Below are 22,747 nucleotides of genomic sequence, written 5' to 3'. Positions count from 1 at the left end.
CTCACGAGAGCAGACAATAACGACGGCTATTCTCACAGGAGATATTGAAATGTGCTCCAGCTCTCTGTGGGAAAGACACACAAACTACAAAGCCGCTAGCTCAAAAATAAAAATACATACAAGCCCAAAGTCCCAAAAGGAAATAAATATTCTCTTAGTCTCAGTGACTGTTCTCGGGGACCCGAACCTAGAAAATAAACATATTATTTCATTAATTAGATCACCCAACAAAAGCCTTCGGAGGCCGTTCAAAAGCGCTGAATAAATATTGAATCTGTGTCCCTTCTGACTGTGTAACTGCTCGACAATCAAGAGAAATAAAGACTCCCAGATATAAATAGAGGTTTTTTATTTATCTAACGCTAGTGTAGTTCGCTTTGCCCTGATGTAACATTACTAAAGTGTTCTGTCCTTTTATTTTTCAGAGGTATAAACATACACTCAGCACATGCAGGTTTAGTGTTCCGGCTGTAAATGGTGTGAGATTTGGCCTTGGGTTTGGAGATGTGATGGCACACTCACCTCAGGTCACGTCCAGGACGCTCTCCTGCAATCTCTGCACTTCACATCAGACGCATCGGCTAAGTGGACACTAACAGCTAACATAGGAATAATCTGCTTATGCTGAGGGGCCAAACTCGACACACCGTTTACATGAACAAAACTAATGATTATGAGACTTTATGTGCTGTTATATATGCGCTTTCCTGTAGCTCAACCAGTAGAGCATGGCGCTAGCAACGCCAAGGTCATGGGTTCGATTCCCAGGGAAAGCAAGAACTGACAATAATGTAAAATGTGTACCTTGAATGCAATGTAAGTCGCTTTGAATAAAAGCGTCTGCCAAATGCGTAAATGTAAATGTTGTGATTTATAATTCTACAGTGTGGATGTCAGAAGAGCGTTCAGGGATTCATTCCTTATACACAGTAGGCTACAGGCCCAATGTTTGGACACATCACTATCGTTTATGTTTTTGAAAGAAGTTTCAGCTCATCACTGCATTTATTCGATCCAAAATACAGATTTTATTTTATATTGTGATTGACAAAATAATTGGTTTTCAATGTATTCTCCTTTAAATGCTGATTTATTTCTGTGATCAGAGCTGTATTTTCCGGATGGTTCCTCCAGTCTTCAGTGATCATGATCCTTCAGAAATCATTCTCAGATGAGGATTCATTATGAGTGCTGGAGACAGTTCTGCTCACTAATATATCTGAGGAATAAAAGGCTCAAAAGAACTGCATTTATTCACAATAAAAACATATTTTTAAATAATGTAAATCTCCTTTACTATCAGTTTTTATCAATTTAACACATCCTTGCTGAATAAAATTATTGATTTATTTCAAAAAAAGAAGAAAAAAAATGACTGACCCCAAATTACTGACCAGTAGTGTATTATTGTTTTCTATTTTTAAAAACATTTGCTTCTTTTTTTTTCTTTTATTCATCAAAGTATTATTATAAAAGTAGCACAGGTTATGAAAAAATATTAAGCAGCAGAACTGTTTCCAACTTTGATAATAAATCCTCATATGAGAATGATTTCTGAAGGGTCATGTGACATATTCCCCCAATTTTTGTATGCAAATTGCATAGTGTCCAAGGTACGCATAATTGTGCAGTTAATCCTCATATTGTATTTTCAGAAAGAATATATTTTTGATTTATTTGGAATATTTTTCCTCTCTCCAAATGTGTCACTATACCAAAACACATTAATATCTATTTTCATAACAAAGCTTATATTATATGATTTATTTTTTGCTATCTTATAAAACAAATCAATTACACATACAATTTTTAACAATATTTTAAGCGTAAATTATGACGTGTTGTATTTTGAATCTTAATCTTTCTTTGTTAAAGTCATAAAGTTAATAATACTGATTTCAAAGTTAAGGATTCATTAGTTTGAATATACACCCAAACACTATCACAGCATCTTATTTGATAATTCGATTTACTTTATTTTTGACGAAACATCCCGTGTTTGGGTCCTGACGGCACATTTTCGGTAGTGGTAGTAATGTGTTGGTAGTGGCCACATCACATAACAGAATTTTATGTTTAAAGTTTATTTATTTGTTATTTATTACAATTTATGAAGCACATTTGCAAGAAAAAAAAATACAGCTGCAAGACTGACCAAAGTGCTGAATGAACATCTAGAGACAAACCCTAAATATATGCACTTAAGATTGTGACAAAAAACTAAATGCCAGAGAAAACAAATGTGTTTTTAAAAGAGACTTAAAGGGTGAGTTCAGCCAAAACTGAAATGTCTGTCATTAACTCCTCTCCCTAATGTCGCTCCACACCCGTAAGACCTCCGTTCATCTTCACACACAGTTTAAGATATTTTATATTTAGTCTGAGAGCGTATGCAAGTGTATGCACACTATACTGTCCATGTCCAGAAAGGGAATAAAAACATCATCACAGTAGTCCATATGAGACATCAGTGGGTTAATTAGAGTCTCTTGAAGCATCCAAAATACATTTGGGTCCAAAAATAACAAAAACTACGACTTTATTCAGCATTGGCTTCTCTTCCGCATTTGTGTTTAATCCTCAACTAAAGATTCAAACGGTTATGAAAGGATTATGTGTTCCCTTTTGTCACTACCATAACCATTATGACGACACACACTTCCTGGCCAGTCCTGACCATTTTTGATACTTTTGGGCCTAGTTTAAAGATGCTAATCAGCACATAGTTAGCTAGCACAGTTCTGAAAAAAACAAAATTTTATTGAATAACACCACACAAAAAAAAAAAAAAAATCACATCATGTCTACAGCGGACAATATTCCTCAAAGAAAGATAGGAAGAGATTTGGATATTTCACATTCAACAGTGCATAACAATTACAAGATTCAAGGAATCTGGAGGAATTTCAGTGCGTAAAGGACAAGGCCGCAAGCCTAAGCTGAACAACCGTGATCTCCGATCCCTCAGGCGGCACTGCATCAAGAATCGTCATTCATCTATAAGCGATATCACCACATGGGCTCAGGACTACTTTGGCAAACCTTTGTCAAGTACCACAATACGTAGTTACATCCACAAATGCCAGTTAAAACTGTACTGTGCCAAAAGGAAGCCTTATGTTAACAGTGTCCAGAAGCGTGGAAATGTGTACTGTGGTAAGATGAATCAGTATTTCAGGTATTTTTGGGGAGGAATGGCTTTGGTCCGTGTGCTCCGGACCAAAGAAGAAAAGGATCATCCAGACTGTTACCAGCAACAAGTCCAAAAGCCAGGGTCTGTCATGGTATGGGGTTGTGTCAGTGCCCTTGGCAAAGGTAACTTGCACTTCTGTGAAGGCACCATTAATGCTGAAAAGTACATAGAGATTTTGGAGCATAATATGCTGCCTTCAAGAAGATATCTTTTCCAGGGACGTCCATGCATATTTCAACAAGACAATGCAAAACCACATTCTGCACACATTGCAAAGCCCTGGCTGCGGAGGAAGAGGGTACGAGTACCTGACTGGCCTGCCTGCAGTCCCGACCTGTCTCCAATAGAGAATGTGTGGCGCATTTTGAAGCGCAAAATGCGACAACGAAGACCCCGTACTGTTGCCCACCTTAAGACTTGTTTGCAGGAAGAATGGGACAAAATTACACCTGAAACACTTCATCACTTGGTGTCTTCAGTCCCTAAACGTCTTTTAAGTGTTGTGAAAAGGAATGGCAACATTACAAAGTGGTAAATGCTTTACTGTCCCAACTTTTTTTGAAATGTGTTGCAGGTCTGAATGACAGGAAAGGATGCATATTTACAAATGACATGAAGTTGACCAGACAAAACATGAAATATTTTGTGTTCATATTGTCTGCAATGAAATACAAGTCAAAGTAAATTTAGAAATCACTTCTTTTTTATTTTATTTGCACATTCCATACTGTCCCAACTTTTTCTGATTCGGGGTACATTAATAACCCAGTTTAAATACAGATTCATCTTCCCAGCGCTGAAGTACCCCTTTAAAGTCAGGATAGTGACAGATGCTTCTTGGCTAGATTTGATGGTTCTTCATCAGTTTTATAAGCAAAGTAATTACAAATTTCACTTCTCCTCTCTTTATGGGCATCTTGAGTGAGATTCAACTGTTTTATCCATTTTGCTCGTCTATGTTGTTGTCACATTTGCCGGTTGTTTCGTGTCAGTTTGGGAAGCGCGATGACATCTAGCGGTGAACTTCGTAACAGCAGCATATATCGAAATGTGCAAAATCATGATATCGTACCGTTTGAAATAAAATATATGTCTGTATTTTTTCAGTACCGGTATACCGCGCATCCCTAATCCGCACCCGCCCAGTAAGTAAGCTGCATTTCAGCAATCTCCATTTGAGATGTTCTGCTTAAAGTGTCATTCAGTCAGTCTGTGTTTAATTACATTCTTATATTTGTACAAAATGAATAGCCTAGTCGTTTTAACTTATATGATGGAAAAGGTGACGTTTGCTAGAAGGATCGAGTGAACGATCTGTAAGAAACGTATCTACGGTTGTATTTTGTAATACAAAATAATATTACCCTTTGTGATTAGACCAAGCCTGCAGTCTCCCTCTCATTTACTGAAGCTTGCGCGCCTCTATCGCCCCCCGGTGACCGGTCCCAGTATAGCCGCCCCTCTGTGTTTCCTAATGGACGCGAGGCAAACTAAATAATAAAATTACACTTCAAAAATTTTCCCCCAAAGTTAGTTTATGTCACTGAAGGCAGTTATCATCACGATGATTTCATTTCAGGTGTTCGTTTTAAAAATAAGTTTACTTTGAGTTAGTTATTTGATGCTATAAAACGGGGGGTGTGACGTCATGATTGACAGCTGAGACTGACGGCTTCTCTGAGTGAAGTTGTCACTGAGGCACTAACGGACTTTTTTCGAAATTTTTGGGAGCAGATTAGAGCTTTAGCTTTAATTTCTACATTTCCATAACTGTTTATTTCACACCAACATAATTAATTGTTCTGCATCTGCGAGAGTGTGGACGGGCTTTTAAAATCGCAGCTGTACTTCCTGCGCTACTTCCTGCGCTCTACTGCGCAACTCCAGTCCCGAAATCGCTACTGCGCAGACTCGGTCCCAAGATGTCCGCGCCGTGCAAGGCCGCCTGAAAGCTTCAAATCTGACAAGCGGAAACGGATGATGTCGAGTCGTCCATATTTTTTTACGGTCTATGGATTAGACACACTATTTAGTTGTGTATGGTACTTGGAGTTTCCTGTTGTTACTCTACTAGCATCTTGCATCATCTAGACAATGCGGTCTCTCCAAGAAACTTTCAATTTAATCAGAAATTGTTTAAACAGTCAATAAGTGGATAAATCACTACTTACTGCTTGCAGGAATACAGTCGCCCTTTCTTCAGTTTAAGACGCTGAGCGAAGCTTGCTTGAAATGGGCCGAACAAACGAATGATCTTGAATTAAATTGTTGTGGTATCCGATTATAATAAACATCAACCATGACTGTTGACATTTTTATCTGTGGGAAGGGTAGAAAAGTCCTCACGTCTCCTGCACAGCCTGAACATGACGTGTGTCCATGAGAGAAGTTTGTTTATCTGCAGTCCCGATGATTCGCTCCGGCAGTTCCGCCTGACAATGAACATGTTCGGACAGATGCAAATGTTGGGGGCGTGCATATAAATGATCCCAAACGCTTGCTTCACGGTTGGGTTTATGTTGAGAAGCACTTCTTTTTCCGTAGTGTTTTTGATTTACGAGATTTACAAATGAAGGAGGAGGCAATGGTGTTTGAGACTCACAGTATGTGATGTCCATGTACTGCACTCTTATTAATTTACTATGGCAAGGTTAATTCCATTTTTCATTCTAGGGCACCTTTAAAAGACTTTAACCAAACAAAACGAAAGTAACGTGGGCAGCCCCTCACGGACAACTGCCACACACACACATAATAAAACATAAACACAACTCAAATCCAGGTCTGGAGATCGCTCGTCCTTTATTGGTGTTGCTGGAATTATCCGCCTGCATCCCCGCCCGTGAATTTTAAACATGTCACAATTCACCGGTTTAAGCCACTTTTATGCGGGTACCCACCTGTTGCAGGACTCTAAATCAGATTAGTGTCTGAGAATTTTCAGCGTCACTGATTATAATGGGTTATGTTGTCTTTTGTCGCGCCTCATCCAGTGTAGACAGCATCACTGATTATAATGGGTTATGTTGTCTTTTGTCGTGTCGCGCCTCATCCAGTGTAGACAGCATCACTGATTATAATGGGTTATGTTGTCTTTTGTCGTGTCGCGCCTCATCCAGTGTAGACAGCATCACTGATTATAATGGGTTATGTTGTCTTTTGTCGTGTCGCGCCTCATCCAGTGTAGACAGCATCACTGATTATAATGGGTTATATTGTCTTTTGTCGTGTCGCGCCTCATCCAGTGTAGACAGCATCACTGATTATAATGGGTTATGTTGTCTTTTGTCGTGTCGCGCCTCATCCAGTGTAGACAGCATCACTGATTATAATGGGTTATGTTGTCTTTTGTCGTGTCGCGCCTCATCCAGTGTAGACAGCATCACTGATTATAATGGGTTATATTGTCTTTTGTCGCCTCATCCAGTGTAGACAGCATCACTGATTATAATGGGTTATATTGTCTTTTGTCGTGTCGCGCCTCATCCAGTGTAGACAGCATCACTGATTATAATGGGTTATGTTGTCTTTTGTCGTGTCGCGCCTCATTCAGTGTAGACAGCATCACTGATTATAATGGGTTATGTTGTCTTTTGTCGTGTCGCGCCTCATCCAGTGTAGACAGCATCACTGATTATAATGGGTTATGTTGTCTTTTGTCGTGTCGCGCCTCATCCAGTGTAGACAGCATCACTGATTATAATGGGTTATGTTGTCTTTTGTCGTGTCACGCCTCATCCAGTGTAGACAGCATCACTGATTATAATGGGTTATATTGTCTTTTGTCGTGTCGCGCCTCATTCAGTGTAGACAGCATCACTGATTATAATGGGTTATGTTGTCTTTTGTCGTGTCGCGCCTCATCCAGTGTAGACAGCATCACTGATTATAATGGGTTATATTGTCTTTTGTCGTGTCGCGCCTCATCCAGTGTAGACAGCATCACTGATTATAATGGGTTATGTTGTATTTTGTCGTGTCGCGCCTCATCCAGTGTAGACAGCATCACTGATTATAATGGGTTATATTGTCTTTTGTCATGTCGCGCCTCATCCAGTGTAGACAGCATCACTGATTATAATGGGTTATATTGTCTTTTGTCGCCTCATCCAGTGTAGACAGCATCACTGATTATAATGGGTTATATTGTCTTTTGTCGTGTCGCGCCTCATCCAGTGTAGACAGCATCACTGATTATAATGGGTTATATTGTCTTTTGTCGCCTCATCCAGTGTAGACAGCATCACTGATTATAATGGGTTATGTTGTATTTTGTCATGTCGCGCCTCATCCAGTGTAGACAGCATCACTGATTATAATGGGTTATATTGTCTTTTGTCATGTCACACCTTTTTATTTATTTAAAAAAGGGACAGCATACATTAATCAACATTTAAGAATGTAAATACAGTGATGGCATTTCACAAAAACCTAGGGTATGGCATGAGTCCTTCTGGCCGTACAACATCGACATTCCCAGATAATCATATTATATCTAAACAAAATGTGGACAAAAACCCACTAAAAGGACTAACAACAGACATAACAACAATACAAAATCAATGCAAATACTGAAACAGTCCTATATACCTTCACTGTTTCCTAACCAAACGCGACGTGAGAAAAGCCTATTTATTTTAGGCTACTGTTTTTATTTATGCTGCGTTGTGGCTGGAAGAACAGCATACAAATGACAAGTGCAAATTATTTGCTTTATTTAATGTAAAAAGAATTTAAAGTGAGTTTGAATATAATTTTCCGTGACCTTTATAGACAGCCTTACTGAAAGCAACAATGGATAATTCACCTCAGATCTGGAAAAATAAAGTAAAGGTAACAACTATGTTCAAACTGTCAAGGTGAACAAACAAGTGAATGCTATGATTTAATTTTTTTCCCAGTCACTCAGTATGTATTTTTAATCATGGTAAAAGTGTGTACTATTTAGGAGTTCGATATTGTACTTATCATTTTCGTTGCAGTCGTTTATGCGCTTTTCTGATTGGCTGTGATTTTTGATTGTTCGATGTCGTGTCAAGTCTGGTTTCCTGCTGAAAATCATCCTATCATTTCTTCAGTGAGTGTTGTAAAGATGGTGTGGGGTTCAGTCACTGACACCTCTAGTCTGTATTATTGTGCAATCATTGTGTAATTAGGGACACAAGGACATTTGAATTAAATGGGACTTGATTTGTTAACATTTCAAGAACATTTGGTTGCTTTCAGCGTGTTTGATGAGCAGCTATTGCTGTGGGTGCGGGAGACCCTCTTTGATCAATGAGAGAGAGAGAGAGAGAGAGAGAGAGAGAGAGAGAGAGAGAGAGAGAGAGAGAGAGAGAGAGAGAGAGAGAGAGAGAGAGAGAGAGAGAGAGAGAGAGAGAGAGCGGTATTTCCTATAATCTACCAAGATTCATCATATCCCATTTCCTGGCTCTTCATGTTCATACGAGCACATTACCAAGGTCTTTGTTAATGAGAGATTTTATGACCTTTCTGAATTCACTCCCCTCGAGAATATTGATGAATATTGTTTAAAAATAACTGGCTGTATGATTTACAGTTCATGTGCATACATTTAATTATTGTAACCATTACTGAGTTCTCCCATTGTTTTGAGCAATGGCCTGGTCTGTGAGCGGGAGCTTGCTATCTGTTTTTCTGCGGGTCTGTAACCATGCAGATGTCAACGGGCCTCAAAACCGGGAAATCTTTACCTTTTCCTCTCACATGTATTGAAGCGGCGATGTCCTTGCTCAGACGCCTTCCATGATTATATTCTGTCTGAACTGAAGATGAGAAAACATCACATCCGAAAGCCTCAAAAGCCTTTTAGAAGCTGATTCATATTAAACAGCAATCAATATTTACTCCAGTCAAAAACAGTCTGTATTGCAGCGGGATTTTGTCTGATCAATAAAAGTGAAAATAATGTAAACATTTCTTTTACGTCCTATTCTTGGTTCACTCTATCAGTAGGATGTTTTTGCACGTCCTACGTGTCGCTGCTGGGCATGCTGGTTCCTCAGCCTATCGATACAGTAATAATATAATACATTTTATTTATAAAGCACATTTTAAAGAAAATCTCAAAGTGCTACAAAGGGAGGAAAAAAGAAGAGCAATTAAGAATTAAATTAAAATGAACACAAAAAATGTAAACTCAAAGCAATTTAAACATTGAAAACGTTCTATATTTATGATTTAGTCCCGTTTTAAAAACATCCGTCAGATATAGTGTTTCTTGCCTGAGCAAATACCTTTAATACGAGATTTATTTCATCAGACCTCACCTGATGAAGTCTGAGACTGAGCCTGGTTTCTCCAAAGGTTTTTTCCTCCATTTTTGCCACTTGATGGAGTTTGGTTGTTGCCTCTGGCTTGCTTAGTTGGGGACACTTCAGCAAATATTATTAATTTGACTGACACTATCGGATAAGAACAAAACTTGAACTGAATTGAGCTGCATGATGACATGTTTTGACATGCAGACACTGTTATTGAACTGAACTGAATCAACATTGAACTGACTTGAGCATGATGAATTGCAATTAACATGAAACCGCTCATCGCAATTATGAATTGTAATTTCCTCTCTCAAGACCCATAAAGGCACTAAAGACGTCGTTACAAAGCCCATCTCACTACAGCGGCTCTACAATCATTTATGAAGAGGACAGAATAGAGTTAGTGCGCAAAAAAAACGATTCATGATTCAGATCGCCAGAGTCACGTGACTTCAGCAGTTTGACACGCGATCCGAATCATGAATCGATTCACTGATTCATTAATGGTTCGAAGCTTTGTTCTGAAATCAGCCATCACTATATAAGTCGTTATTTCGTTTTTTAAGCACAAAAACTCTTCTGGCCTCTTCATAAATGATTGTCGAGCCGCTGTAGTGAGATGGGCTTTGTAACGACGTCTTCAGTGCCTTTATGGGTCTTGAGAGAGGAAATGACATTGGTGTCAATGAAGGCCTTTCTGAGCCATCGGATTTCTACACTAATATCTTAATCTGTGTGTGAAGATGAGCGGAGGTCTGACGGCTGGCCAACCACAGGAGGGATTAATCACACAATTTACATTTTTGGGTGAACTAACCCTTTAAATAATCACAGCCTTTGCCAAATCACGTGTGGTTTAATTGTGATTGTTCATTCAGCCCTGATAGAGCCTTCTGTGGAGGTGCTTTACAGCAGAATTGGACTTCTATTTAAAGTTTGCATTGATTGTTATTTTTATATCTATTATTACTGTGAACCTGCTTGACTTGACAATGGAAGTGAATGGGATTTAAATAATATATAAAATCTATGAGCAATATGACACGGTATTCACATCGTGCTGATATACAGCCATATACAGATATTGAGTTTATTCAATAGTTTGACGGCACAAGTGTGTCAATAAAGAGGAAACAACAATGGAGAGTCTTTAAACGCTCTTGTGCAAAACTACTTGCACATTTATTTTACACGTTTATTGTAATTTTCTCAACATAATTTAATTTATGATCTTGTTGCCTAATTTATTTATGTTAAATGAACACGGTTTTTATATATATTTTTTTAATGATTTTTGTCACGTGACCTCATGTCCATTTAACATGATTTACAAAAAAGCTTTATCCAGTATATGCCGTGGTTTCAATAAATAAAATCATAATAAAATATGGTGTTAATATATTGTGTTGGTCCCCCTTTTGCTGACCTGTCGAGGCATGGACTCCACTAGACTCCTGAAGGTGTGCTGTGGTATCTGGCACCAAGATGTTAGCAGCAGATCCTTTAAGTCCTGTAAGTTGTGAGGTGGGGCCTCCATGGATCGGACTTGTTTGTTCAGCTCATCCCACAGATGCTTGATTGGATTGAGATCTGGGGAATCTGGAGGCCGAGTCAACGCCTCAAACTGGTTGTTGTGCTCCTCAAACCATTCCTGAAGCATTTGTGCTTTGTGTCAGGAGCATTATCCTGCTGGAAGAGCCACAGCCACCAGAATACCGTTTCCATGAAAGGCTGAACATGGTCTCAGCAATGCTTAGGTAGGTGGAGCGTGTCAAAGTCACATCCACATGGATGGAGGACCCAAGGTTTCCCAGCAGAACATTGGCCAAAGCATCACACTGCCTCCGCCGGCTCGCCTTCTTCCCATAGTGCATCCTGGGGCCATGTGTTCCTCAGGTAAGCCACACACACACACACACACACCCGGCCATCCACGTGATGTAAAAGAACACGTGATTCCTCAGACCAGGCCACCTTCTTCCATCTGTGGTCCAGTTCTGACGCTCACGTGCCACTGTTGGTGCTTTCGGCCGGGTCAGGGGTCAGTGGTCACCCTGACTGCCCCATATGCCTCAAACTGAGCTGCTCTGTGTATTCTGACAGCTTTCTATCAGAACCAGCATTAACTTCTGGAGCAGTTTGAGCTCCAGTAGCTCGTCTGTTTGATCGGACCACACACACACACACACACACACACACAAAATTAAATACACACATTTTAGCAACAATAAAATTGTAAATTTAAGGCAATAAGCAAAAGCATTTACTTAAAAAGATGTTGTTTTTTGTTTTGACAATACGCAACAATCCATACAACATATACCATTACAAATATACGCATACATAGAAGCATGTTACACACACAACTCATCTAGCTCACATAGCTTTAGTTTTGCAGAACTGCTGGCGAATTCGTATGAATTCACACAATCTCATGCACATTTACATACGATCTGCTCAGCTGGGGTTTGGGCTGGACCTTCATACTCACTTTTGCCTAAACATCTTATTTTTTCATAATTATCAAATTGTATGGATTCATACAAAATCGCCGCCTCGTAAAATACATTTAGCTGCCTCGTTTTCTTATGCGAGTGGGTTAGTTAACCTTTTAACGCACACATTGTGCTTATATTTTAATGCATATAGTATATTCCTGTAAAGATGCAGATGAAGTGTGTTTTAGTCTCGTCATGATCGGTGTGCCAGACATAAACATCCTCCATTGAACTTTAATAAAGCTATTCAATGAAAATTAATCCACCATTATCAGGATTACGGCGACATTCATTCATTATACAATCCCAGTGGGCGACTAGCTTAATATTCACTCACAATCCCTGTTTAACAAAGTCTATTAAATCCCGAGCTTAGCACAAATGAACGCCATGATTTCAATGAACTCATTTGAAGAACATTTAATTACCAGTTATGGAAAAATGAAATGTTTCTCCATAGGGTTTTTTCCGCCTTAACTTTGTGTTGTATCTTTTTGTAATGGAATGAAGGGAACATAAAAGCTATTACCAGGTTGGCGTTCACCGTGGCGTCTCTCTGTGCAATGTTTTATGAAGGGAATAAAAAAATGCAGATTAACATGGTGAGCTTCAACTCATGGAAACAAAGTGCAGTAATTGAGCAGCAGCGTCTTGCTTTTTAGAGTTAATATTCTCCTTTCACCATCTGGACTTTAATGTGCGTTCATTTCATCTGCAGACATGTTTATCATCACACATCCACACTTTATCACACACAGACTGGAGGAGGCCTGAATGACTTACAGTGTTAGACCGCTGCCTTTGTTTACCTGGTGTAAGATCCACTCTTCCAGCAACAGAAGATCATATCATAATTACTTTTACATTTGCTCGATTAAAAAAAAGTGTCAATTCATCCAAGATGGTGGACGAGTTGAGTGATATCTTGGTTGTCGTTCTAGTACATTTGGGTACATTGCTGTCACTGGGGCGGTACCCTAAGGTACAAAACTGAAAAGGTACTACTATGTACCTTTAAGGTACTAATATGCACTCTTATGCCTGGCTCACACTACAGGAGTTTTAAAATCCTATCCGATTGTAAAGTCTGGTTGCAGCACACACTTCAGGAGAAGCTTTGCAGATTTTCTTCCCTCAAATCTTAAACATGCTCACACTACAGGATTTGAAAATCGAGGAGCATCACACACTACAAAATATTATCAAGATTATCGTACCAGAGGAAGTGCGTCACGTTATCTATACAGCAGACCGTAAGCGGGAAAACAAAATGGATAGGCCTACTGTAACATGAAAACTTGAAATGATGATCATTAGTTGTGAGAAAAGCTAAAAGCGTAAGAATAAACCAGTGTGGATTAGACAATGGTCGGGGAGACGGGCTCAACATGGATGGTCAGTTCTTCGGCGAGAAATGGAGGTCATTATATTGACCTTATTTGATCCTGTAGTTCTGGCGTTTATTGTGTATGTGTGTGTGTGTGTGTGTGTGTGTGTGTGTGTGTGTGTAATGTATTTTTGAACCCTGCACGAGCGCTGTAGGTCACACTAGTGTGTTATAATGTTTACCGCTGCCTAGTTCAAAAGCGATCGTCACCTGTTAGTGTAGATTTGTGCTGTCAAATGAAAAGCAATAAATGCTGATTCTCTCTCTCTCTCTCTCTCTCTCTCCCTCTCTCTCTCTCTCTCTCTCTCTCTCTCTCTCTCTCTCTCTCAGAGCTAATGTTACAGCAAACTACGGCAACTCAACTCGCGGTCGCCATTTTTTTTTTGGGACTCAACTCGCAGACGCCATTTGCGTGTGAGCAGTTCGGGGGGTGCAAGATTTGATCTGTGAACGCCTCACATTACCAAATAATCTGCTCCGAACATCGGAACCGATCGAGGTCGTGGACAAGATTTTTTCTCCGAGTCTCGGGAGGGGAAAATCGGGCATAAATCGGCCTAAAACACCTGTAGTGTGAGCCAGGCATTAAAGTACTGTATGTACCTTTAAGGTACTAATGTGCACTCTTAAAGTACTGTATGTACCTTATAAGGTACTAATATGTACCATTTAGGGGTAAGTAAGGAACAGAGATATACCTTTTCACTTTTGTACCTGAGGATACCGCCCCAGTGACAGCGCTGTACCTTTTTTTCTGACAGTGTACAGAAGTGTACAAAAGTTTGAAATAGGGAAAATATAGAAAATCTTTGGTCATTTTTGAGTGAGATGCTAACGGTCTAATAAGATTCAATGATGTATGCTAAGCTATGCTAAAAGCAGTAAGACTTGACTGTTCAACTCTAGAGGAGTTGGAAAATGAGCCTATATTCAAAAATAGTGGCGTGTTCCTTTAAAGTTTAGCACTTAATTAGTGTATAGTCATACTCAGTTTGTCTGTAACATAGCTGATAAAATCACCTGGGAAAACATATTTTACATTACACGGATGAAATATATAAACTGAAACCAATAAGCATATTGTTTTACACTATTTTGCTGATGTGAAATGTACCCTAAATTATAGAATAACTCATTATATTTTATTCAATACTGAAAAAAGACTGCTTGACCAAGTATTTATGTTTTGCTTGCAAGGTTATCTTAGCAACATGCTAATGATAAACATTATAATGAAGTGTTACGTATTTTTAGTCTTGAGGTTCCTTTTTAGTTTCTCTAAATACGTGTCGGTTTAATCCAGGGGAAGTCTATGAGATTTTCACACCTGTTTTATCATTTTCCAGGCAAATTTGTAAGTTTGATGATCACTAAGAAAAGCAATGGCACACCTTCCCTTAGCAAACCACGTATTTTGAGTCATCGTTCATGTGCAGTGTGAGTTACGTGCTAAAGTTAAATGCTCAGGATGAGGGGTTTGCTTGGAAACCCACAGTCTAATATTTCTTATTACTCACAGTGTTGTTATTTAGTTTACTCGTTGTGTTAACCATGACCCACTGATATAAAACTGCTTAGTGCTAGCGTGGGAAAGAAAGCATGCAGATGATTCATTTGGTGGAGATGGGAAGCAATGTGCCCCGCTCTGTTATTTATGTGCCACGCATCGCCACAGAGACGCTCATTAATAAGCATCTCCCACCTGAGCTATTAGAGAGCAGGAGAGAGGCGAGATCTTACGCTCTGACCCCATCACCGCTACAGGACACCTCACACACTGCATCATCCACACTACCCATAAATACACTCGCTCCTGCTAATTAGTCTGAGCTGAGCCCTGACAGCATTAGCACTGGCTAGAGCTGGCTGAGACAACACACTCACAGAACAAAAGGTTCTACCGGCGCTACGTATTTGGACCCCTTAAAGGGTTAGTTCACCCAAAAATGAAATGAATGTCATTAATGGCTCACCCTACCTATACATTTGGGTCCAAAAATAACAAAAACTACGACTTTATTCAGCATTGTCTTCTCTTCCGGGTTTGTTTTCAATCCTCAAATAAAGATTCAAACGGTTATGAATCAGTGAATCGATCAATGATTCGGATTCAATTCGCTGATTCATAACCGTTTGAATCTTTGGATGAACGGAGGTCTTACGGGTGTGGAGCGACATTAGGGAGAGGAGTTAATGACAGACATTTCAGTTTTGGGTGAACTAACCCTTTAAAGGTTCACTGCCAAAAAACGCTTTTCTTACTCAGTATTTTTGTCTTGTTTTGAGTCCAAACATCTAGAAATTCCTAAAACAATAAGTATTTACTAGACAAGCAAAAGTAATTGTCTTGTTTTGGGGGAAAAATAACTCAAAATGAAGAGAGCTTTTGCTTAAAATAAGATAAATAATCTGCCAGTGGGGTAAGAAAAATATTTAACTTACCCCACTGGCAGATTATTTAGCTATTGTTTTGAGTTCTTTTTTCCCTAAACAAGACAATCATTTTTACTTGTGTAGTAAATGTTTCTCATTATAAGAATTGTTTAGATATTTAGACTAGAAACAAGACAAAAATACTAAATAAGAAAAGCATTTTTTTTGCAGTTTTAAGTGCCAGAAGGATTCTTTCTTGTCATTATCGAACCTTTTTGGCATAAAAGGTTCTTTGGAGTATAGTCAACTATACTTCTAGAACCTTTTAGGGGTTCTAAATATGTAGCGCCGATAGAACCTTTTCTTCTAAGAGTGCAGGAAGGACCCAGATCTGTGGCAGCATTTCTGATGCCTTTCCAAATCAGCCGTGGAAATCTAGGGTGTGTTTAACGTGTGCTAGAATTATCTGAAGGACCTATGATGAGGTCTTTTTTTATCCATCAAAGAACCGTACAGTGTCTAAAGGACCATTTAAAGACAAAAAAAAGGTTCTTTAAAACTATAAGTGTTCAAATTATCGAGTGCTTTATTACCTCGCAAAAAGACCCAGAGATGCCAGGCAAACCAACATATCAACACATGGCGGATGTCCAAGTTGGTCTGACAAAGCCTTTGTTTGACTCATGTGCGGCTTAGCTGACCTAAACACAATAGTGCATTATGAGGCAGCGCTGCAGGAAAGAACCAGAAAGGCCTGTCCCATTCAGGGCGCAGGTGAGTTCCAGGCAGGCTCTCGCTCTCGCTCTCTCGCTCTCTCGCTCTCTCTCTCTCTCTCTCTCTCTCTCTCTCTCTCTCTCTCTCTCTCTCTCTCTCACACACACACACACACACACACACACACACACACACACACACACACACACTGCCCCTAAACCTACCCATCACAGGAAACATTCTGCATTTTTTCTTTCTCAAATAAACTCATCCTGTGTGATTTATAAGCCTTTTGGAAAGTGGGGACATGGGTAATGTCCTCATATTTCACCCTCTCTTCTCTTTTCTTCAAGTAAGAAAACTTAAAGTAGTTTTACTACTCTCTTCATGACTTGACAGAACTGTTAAAAACATAACCTGCAAAGTTTTGAGAGAAATTTAATGTTTTATGGGTAAAGGCAAAATTTTTATTACAATATGGGGCGCGTGTAAATCCGCTTCCTAGTTCAGTAGTCAGAGCACTGATCAGGACATTCAGTGATCAGGGCAATGGACTGACTCCCTGATCAGCCACCATTGAGCCTGAGACCATCTATTCCTTTGACTCCACCTTGGTCTTTAATCCCCCTGACTCCACCATTGAGCCTGAGACCATCTATTCCTTTGACTCCACCTTGGTCTTAAATCCCCGACTCCACCATTGAGCCCGAGACCATCCATTCCTTTGACTCCACCTTGGTCTTTAATCCCCCTGACTCCACCATTGAGCCTGAGACCATCTATTCCTTTGACTCCACCTTGGTCTTTAATCCCCCTGACTCCACCATTGAGCCTGAGACCATCTATTCCTTTGACTCCACCTTGGTCTTTAATCCCCCTGACTCCCCCATTGAGCCTGAGACCATCTATTCCTTTGACTCCACCTTGGTCTTTAATCCCCCTGACTCCACCATTGAGCCTGAGACCATCTATTCCTTTGACTCCACCTTGGTCTTTAATCCCCCTGACTCCACCATTGAGCCTGAGACCATCCATTCCTTTGACTCCACCTTGGTCTTTAATCCCCCTGACTCCACCATTGAGCCTGAGACCACCCATTCCTTTGACTCCACCTTGGTCTTTAATCCCCCTGACTCCACCATTGAGCCTGAGACCATCTATTCCTTTGACTCCACCTTGGTCTTTAATCCCCGACTCCACCATTGAGCCCGAGACTATCCATTCCTTTGACTCCACCTTGGTCTTTAATCCCCCTGACTCCACTATTGAGCCCGAGACCATCCATTCCTTTGACTCCACCTTGGTCTTTAATCCCCGACTCCACCATTGAGCCTGAGACCATCCATTCCTTTGACTCCACCTTGGTCTTTAATCCCCCTGACTCCACCATTGAGCCTGAGACCATCTATTCCTTTGACTCCACCTTGGTCTTTGATCCCCGACTCCACCATTGAGCCAGAGACCATCCATTCCTTTGACTCCACCTTGGTCTTTAATCCCCCTGACTCCACCATTTAGCATGAGGTCTTCCATTCCTCTGACTCCCCCTTGGTCTTTAATCCCCCTGACTCCACCATTGAGCCTGAGGTCTTCCATTCCTTTGACTTCACCTTGGTCTTTAATCCCCTTGACTCCACCATTGAGCCTGAGATCATCCATTCCTTTGACTCCACATTGGTCTTTAATCCCCCTGACTCCACCATTGAGCCTGAGACTATCCATTCCTTTGACTCCACCTTGGTCTTTAATCCCCCTGACTCCACCATTGAGCTTGAGGTCATCCATTCTTTTGACTCCACCTTGGTCTTTAATCCCCCTGACTCCACCATTGAGCCTAAGGTCATCCATTCCTTTGACTCCACCTTGGTCTTTAATCCCCCTGACTCCAGCATTGAGCCCGAGACTATCCATTCCTTTGACTCCACCTTGGTCTTTAATCCCCCTGACTCCAACATTGAGCCCGAGACTATCCATTCCTTTGACTCCACCTTGGTCTTTAATCCCCCTGACTCCACCATTGAGCTTGAGGTCATCCATTCTTTTGACTCCACCTTGGTCTTTAATCCCCGACTCCCCCTTTGAGCCCGAGACCATCCATTCCTTTGACTCCACCTTGGTCTTTAATCCCCCTGACTCCACCATTGACTCGAGACTATCCATTCCTTTGACTCCACCTTGGTCTTTAATCCCCCTGAGTCCACCATTGAGCCTGAGGTCCTCCATTCCTTTGACTCCACCTTGGTCTTTAATCCCCCTGACTCCACCATTGAGCCTGAGCTCTTCCATTCCTTTGACTCCACCTTGGTCTTTAATCCCCCTGACTCCACCATTAAGCCTGAGGTCTTCCATTCCTTTGACTTCACCTTGGTCTTTAATCCCCTTGACTCCACCATTGAGCCTGAGGTCATCCATTCCTTTGACTCCACCTTGGTCTTTAATCCCCCTGACTCCACCATTGAGCATGAGACCATCCATTCCTTTGACTCCACCTTGGTCTTTAATCCCCCTTACTCCACCATTGAGCCTGAGACTATCCATTCCTTTGACTCCACCTTGGTATTTAATCCCCCTGACTCCACCATTGAGCCTGAGACCATCCATTCCTTCTGACTCCACTATTGTCCTCACTCCCATCGGCTCCACCTCAGTCTTCCAAGCTTCCAGCTCCACCTCAGTCCTCGGATCCTTTGACTCCACCTTGACCCTCTGGTCCAGTGAGGGCATCCTGGTTCTCCAGTCTTCCAGCTCTGCTTTGGTCTTTTGGCTCAACCCTGGACTGCACCTCTCAAAGCTCTGCTACAGCCTCTCATCTCCGCCCGGCTCCATCAGTGCCTCCTACTTTTCCAGCTCTGTGGTGGGTTTTTTTTCCGCCATCTTTTTCTTCATGAATGCTCTGTGTCAAGTCCCCATGTCACTTTTCTCCATTGGTTCTGATTTGTTAGCATAGTTATCCCCCCCCTTTCCTTTTCCTCTGTTTGCTTTTTCCTCTGTTTCCTGTGGCCCTGTGTCTCCTGCGTTTCAGAGATGTTAGTTTTGTTTGAAGAAGACTGCTGCTTTTAGATCTTCACCTATAATCTCTCCTTTGCCTGCAACAACATGACAGTGTGGGCCGCTAAAATGGAATAAAATTTAATGTTGAGAATATAAATTACACATTAAATTTGATGTTTTATAAACATACTATTCAATAATATTACATCAAAGTCTCATTGGTCCTGCCTGTTTGAACATTTTAATATGTATTAAATTAAATAAATTCATAAAATGCACAGTCATTGCAAAATTAAGCCCTTCAGGGTGATTTGACACAAGAAAGAATGGACACACAGACAAATAGATAGATAGATGGATAGACAGAACAGCTGTAAACACAATACGTTTAAAATAGAGAGAGAGTTTGTGCTTTCTCAAATGTGCTAGACACAGAAAAGGGAAATGTCTGGGCAAAGCCCTGCAGAAGCCATGAGGCTGTGAAAGTAACAAGTTTGTGTAATAAATAGTGGGCTAGAATAGCATTTTGCAGCTGCTGGCATTACATTAATGTTTCTGAAACGTTAAGAGTGATTTTTCGCTCAGACTAGCCGTAAGAGACCCTGTTTGGCCCACTGCCATCGAGGGCATTTTAAAATGAGTCCGAGTCCACAGGGAAAGAGATTTCATCCACTGTGTGTGTGTGTGTGTGTGTGTGTGTGTGTGTGTGTGTGTGTGTGTGTATACATGGAGGTGGATTAATTGAGAAGAAAACATGGTGCAAAAGGAGAATTCCCACAGATGTTGATTGACATGTAAAGCAGCAACAGTATGTTCTAGTTTCAGCACGCCAAACCACACACACAGTCACACCTACACAAAATCAAACACGCACACACACACAACTGCAGATGGTTTGGACAGATACATTGATGTCTGAACATGAATGACTGATGTTTGGGTCCCGTCCAACCTCTGTGTGTGTGTGTGTGTGTGTGTTTGTGTGTGTGTGTGTGTGTGTGTGTGTGTGTGTGAGAACCACAGAATCCCTGAAGGCAAAGCCTTTGGAGCTCTTGGGTTACGGCACTTCTGCCTCTGCTCTCTGGATCCTCTTTTTTTTCTTTTTCGTGGGAAATATATGTTGTGGCAGCCACTTTATTCCTTTAGCTCCGCTTACACCGCCACTCTGGATTGGTCAGAGGGGTTGGACCATGTCCAGATTGGATACTGAGATATGACTCTGAGAGATGGCAAAGATCCCAAAAAAGTAGCAGAAATGTCATCCGGAGTGGAGATAGATAGACTGATAGAGAATGTGAGGGTTTGTCTTTGGGTCACAAGAAGTCTTTAGTGAAGTGTGTAAGGTTGTAATGGTCAAAATAATCCCATCTTAAAGGGTTAGTTCGCCCAAAAATGAAAATATTTCATTAACAACTCAACCCATGTGGTTGGACACCCGTAAGTCCATCGTTCATCTTCAGAACACAAATGAAGATATTTTAGTGTAAAGCTGAGAAAGGCTTCAGAAAGGCCTCCATTGGCATTCAGTCCATTCCCACTCACAAGACCCATAAAGGCCCTAAACACATCGACACAAAGCCCATCTCACAACAGCGGCTGGACAATCATTTTACCAAGCGATGAGAATAGTTATTGTGTGCAAAGAAATCTAAATAACGACGTTATCGACCAAGTTATTGGCGTGAAGTCGACGCATGCATGAGAATATGACGCAGCTCCGCCGTTCATGACCCGGAAGAGGACGAGCGAGACGGAAGACAATAACTCGGCGGATAAAGTCGTTATTTTGATTTTTTTGCGCACAATAACTATTCTCGCCGCTTGGTAAAATGATTGTCCAGCCGCTGTAGTGAGATGGGCTTTGTGTCGATGTGTTTAGGGCCTTTATGGGTCTTGTGAGTGGGAATGGACTGAATGCCAATGGAGGCCTTTCTGAAGCCTTTCTCAGCTTTACACTAAAATATCTTCATATGTGTTCTGAAGATGAACGAAGGTCTTACGGGTGTCCAACCACATGAGGGGGAGTAATTCATGACTGAATTTTCATTTTTGGGTGAACTAACCCTTTAATATGCCTCACATACAATTTCACTTCACTGATGTCAAGAAAGCCTCTTAAAACAGCCTAAGATGGTGTGCCTTTAGCTGAGTGGCTAACTGGACTCCAAGTCTGACAAACTGAAAACTGCAACAGTCTCCTGACAACTCACAATCATTTTACTCATTCATACATTTTTGTAAAAACTGGTCACGCCTGGCTAAGAGTTAAGTTTAAGGGTGCAGCTTCATCTTTACTCTTTTATCACAAATCATATATTCTCCTACAAATTACATTGTACTAGTTTGTGCAAAATTCATACTTCATAAAATCCATCATGTCAATCCATCATGAGCTCAGCATGTGTGGCCGCGTGGCGACCATCTATCACCTGCTAGCATGTGAGACTGTAACAGGACACATAAACAGGGGAGATATACAATCTGCAAATGCATGTGTCAGTCCTCAAATACTCCCCCATCGGCCATTTGAGCGGTCATTTAAAACGTGGACAGGACTGTGAACAACAGCAGCAACAATACCAGATATGAATCATATCACGCAGCGTGGCGTAAACATACACAAAGCCATTATTTATGGATTATGTAAGACATGCAGAGATGATTTAGGGTCTTTTCAGTATGGTGGGCTTGCATAATTGGAGACAAATGCATGTATAAACTGCATTGTTGAAATTTATATTGGAATCAACTTCCCGAGAGCGGTGTGGGCTGGGTTATGAATGCATAGAGGTTGTAAAGAGCTTCTAATAAGGGTTCTGCAGACGGATGGCATAGTGTAGAAGAACCTTGTAACTCTTTATTCTCTAGTTCATTATAAAACCATTCATTGACTGGTGGTTTTTCTCCTCTCTCTCAAAAAACAACAACAACCAACTCTTGAAACAGCCTAAGCTGGTGTGCTAGACTTGTCTGGTTTAAGATGGTATCTCAATCTGGTTTTGGGATGAACATGAATATACCAAGTAGGAGGTGTTTGGATCTTTTGATGTTTTGGATATTTTGTTGGACAACAAACAGTACTAAATTAACCTGAGAAAACCCAGACAACTTCCGGCAAATGTAGATTTGCTCTGCTAGTAGTCTGGCAAAGAGCTCATTCAAACCCATTTCTAATCCGTCGGAATCGCGGCACCGATCAGAAGCGTTTGGGCTTTACCCGATGATGGTGAAGCAGGACGCCGCTGTGGAGAATCACTCGGGCGAATCAGCAATCGCGTCTGTTTTAAGAGATTTAAACTTTTCCTTT

General features: G+C 40.8%; 1 non-coding gene across 1 annotated transcript; it reads left to right on the top strand.

Annotated features, from left to right (window-relative positions):
• Positions 1-701: 701 nt before the first annotated feature.
• trnaa-agc (transfer RNA alanine (anticodon AGC)) lies at positions 702-776 on the top strand. Its single transcript has one exon. It is a non-coding gene; the product is annotated as a tRNA-Ala (tRNA).
• The last annotated feature ends 21,971 nt before the right edge of the window (positions 777-22,747 follow it).

The sequence above is a fragment of the Pseudorasbora parva genome, chromosome 25 (genome assembly GCF_024679245.1).
Source record: "Pseudorasbora parva isolate DD20220531a chromosome 25, ASM2467924v1, whole genome shotgun sequence".
Classification (NCBI taxonomy): Eukaryota; Metazoa; Chordata; class Actinopteri; order Cypriniformes; family Gobionidae; genus Pseudorasbora; species Pseudorasbora parva.
The sequence above is the reverse complement of the archived record's forward strand: the minus strand, read 5'-3'. Positions and strand labels throughout refer to the sequence as shown.